Raw genomic sequence first — 2,822 nt, 5'->3', positions numbered from 1 at the left:
GCAGCCTCCTGAGCGCTAGTTTTTTGGTTGAACTAGCAAACCCTCGACAGTTGAAAGAGAGAATCTTCATGAGGGGGGGGGAGGAGGGCCATCCTTTGCTCTAAGGGCCCCAAAAATTGTTTGTTGTCGCCCAAGAGCGACCTCCTCATCAGCAGTATGTCTCGCTTTTGTGATTCGGGAGGGACGACCTCGAGAGGTCTTATGAGAAGTAGGGGAACTGACAGAGTCGAGCCCGACTACATCCAGGCCTCGATCTTTAACCCGTGGGCGAAGGGAGTAGCGAGGAGATGACTGGGTGGTAACCAGTGTCGATGTGATCAATGGAGGGGGAGCCAACGGAGGAGGGGGAGGAAGCGTGCACGTGAGGGATGATTGTGTGTGAATGAGTGATGCATGAGAAGCAGCAAATGGAAGGGGATCAGAGCACAAGGGGGTACTTGATATGTCCGATGATGTGCAGGATGCAAGTGATGACAAAGTGATAGGAGATAAAGACATACCCGTAACCGCCGAGTCCACCGGAGGGGGCATCGGATGCTCAGGAGCTGCTGAAGATGAGGGCGGAACAGAGGTGGCTGTAACAATGACTGCAGCTGCGTCCCCTGGCTCTCCCTGGGGGGCATCATCCCTCTGGTTGCGCACTTGAATCTCTGGTGGCTGATCAGGTTGCTGAACCGGGGGTGCCATCTGAGTAGGATCAGTATACTCATCCTTTCCGTTCCTTTGCGCTTTCCGGAGGAGTGGGCAGTCCTTGTAGAGATGCCCAACTTTATGGCACCTGCGACAACGGTAGGGAATGCCCTCATAATCAATTATCTGTCTACGGGCCGTGTCTCTCCACTGGATAGTAATGTGCTCATAAAGACCGCCCCTGGTGTCCATGTATATGAGGATCCTGGCATAAGCCATCATGCCAGTCTGGAGATAAGATTTGTCGTAGCCCATATATGTGCCGAGTGAATTACCAATGCGCTTGAATATTTCTTCAGACCAGTATTGTAGAGGAAGGCCCGGGAGCCGAATCCAAATAGGTCCGACCCCAATCTGCTCTGTCTCAGGATCAAACAAAGGTGTCCATCTCTTTAGGAGCACAGGCGCATGCTCAAAGTGCCAATGTGAGGACAGAACCCAGTTAGTATGGTCAGCACGCGCGAATCTTAGTGCGAACCATCCTCTCACAAATGTCTGCACAAATGGGATATCCACCAGGTGATGTCCCCAAACCTCGGTTGCCCAAGCCTTCAATCGTGCCGCCGAATAGCTGCGACCCCTGATGCGACCGACCAAGACCCGATCTGCAAAGTCCATCGCTTCGCCCCACTGTATGTCCTCTTCCAATCTGAGGAAGTAATCGTCCTCTCTAGATTTGAAACACTTAGATTTCCTTTTAGGGCCGCCAGGAGGGGGAGGGTTCAACGATGGTCCGGGGGCCGGAGCAGAGGCATGTAATGGAACCGAGAAATGATGGGAGGCAGGGAAATCCGCAGGGATTTCGTGACCGGCAGCAGGAGGGGGGCCCGAAAGCGGGGGTACGGAGGTAAAACAACCGGAGGAGGGACCAGGATAACCCAAGGGGCCGGATGAGGATGGAAGCAGAGTAGGGTTGTGCGGTAAACGGGAATAAGTGCCGGCTACTTGAGGGTCTAAACCGGGGTTAGGGTTTAGGCAATCAGTGACGAAACCGAGGGTTGCCGGCGAGAGAGGAGGCGTTGAGAGGGCCGGCCAGGTGGGAGGTTCGTCCGGGAGGACCACAGGTAGAGATCTAGACGATTCGCCATGCGTATACTGTGAGAAATTCTCGGAGAAGTCTTCGTAAAACATACCTTCTGAGCTGGCAAATGGGGTTCGCCAGATGGGGACCCCCTCCATCGGGTCAGCGGAGTAATCAACGGCCTCCAGATCATCCATGGCCAGCTGCGTCTCGGAACGGCGAAAACCTTGAGGAAACGAAGAATCCCGGAGAAAAGGACAGGTTGCAGTTAACGGACCGATGAAGGGTGAAAATGAAACCGCCACAGGAGAGACCGGAAGTCGTAGCTCAGGTAGAGCATATCCCCGCAAGGCGCGATGCAACCGGAAGGTGACAGTAAACGGCGGAGAGGAGGACGGAGGTTGCGGTCGCGGCGTGAAAGAACGGAGTGCGGCGGGTTTCAGCAGCTGCAGGGTTCACAGAAACCCTAACCTAACCCTGTTCGCGAAATAACCCTACCCGTCTCCATCCCGACCCCCGGCACAAACCTATATGGCTTTTAAAATTAATAATATTCAAATTTAAACCATATCTATATCACTCTTAAAATTAATAATATTTTCTTAATATGAAAAATGAATGGTTCACATTTTCCCACAGATTATATATATTTTCCCAAATGAAAAAATGAATTATTTCTATTTTTTATTAAGAAAAAAATCAAATATATAATAAATATATATTTTCAACATAACTACTCAATATGAAAAGTATTTTTGTAATAAAATTTGTTTATCTTGTCCAGAAGATAAACCACATTCTGGTTTGAAATGCTTTGATCAAATATTTTCAATATGATTTTTCCTGAAAATCTACTTAATATTAAAAAGTATCCTGATAATAAAATTTGTTTTTCCAATTTAAATGAGTAATTACCATATATCTTTTTGTAAAATATTGATAAGGCTACTTGTAACACTAAAATTTGTAAAATATTGATAAACTACTTGTAACACCAAGCTAAAATTAGTAATAAGACTTTTCATACTAGTATCTTCTTACCTTAAAAATGTATAAATAACCCCTAATATAAAATAACTACACAAATAGATTCCAAACATTGACCAAAAAA

This window comes from Pinus tabuliformis, chromosome 8, assembly GCF_031772625.1.
Source record: "Pinus tabuliformis cultivar Carrire ecotype Pingquan chromosome 8, CPIR1, whole genome shotgun sequence".
NCBI classification, from domain to species: Eukaryota; Viridiplantae; Streptophyta; class Pinopsida; order Pinales; family Pinaceae; genus Pinus; species Pinus tabuliformis.
Note: the sequence above shows the minus strand (reverse complement) of the source record.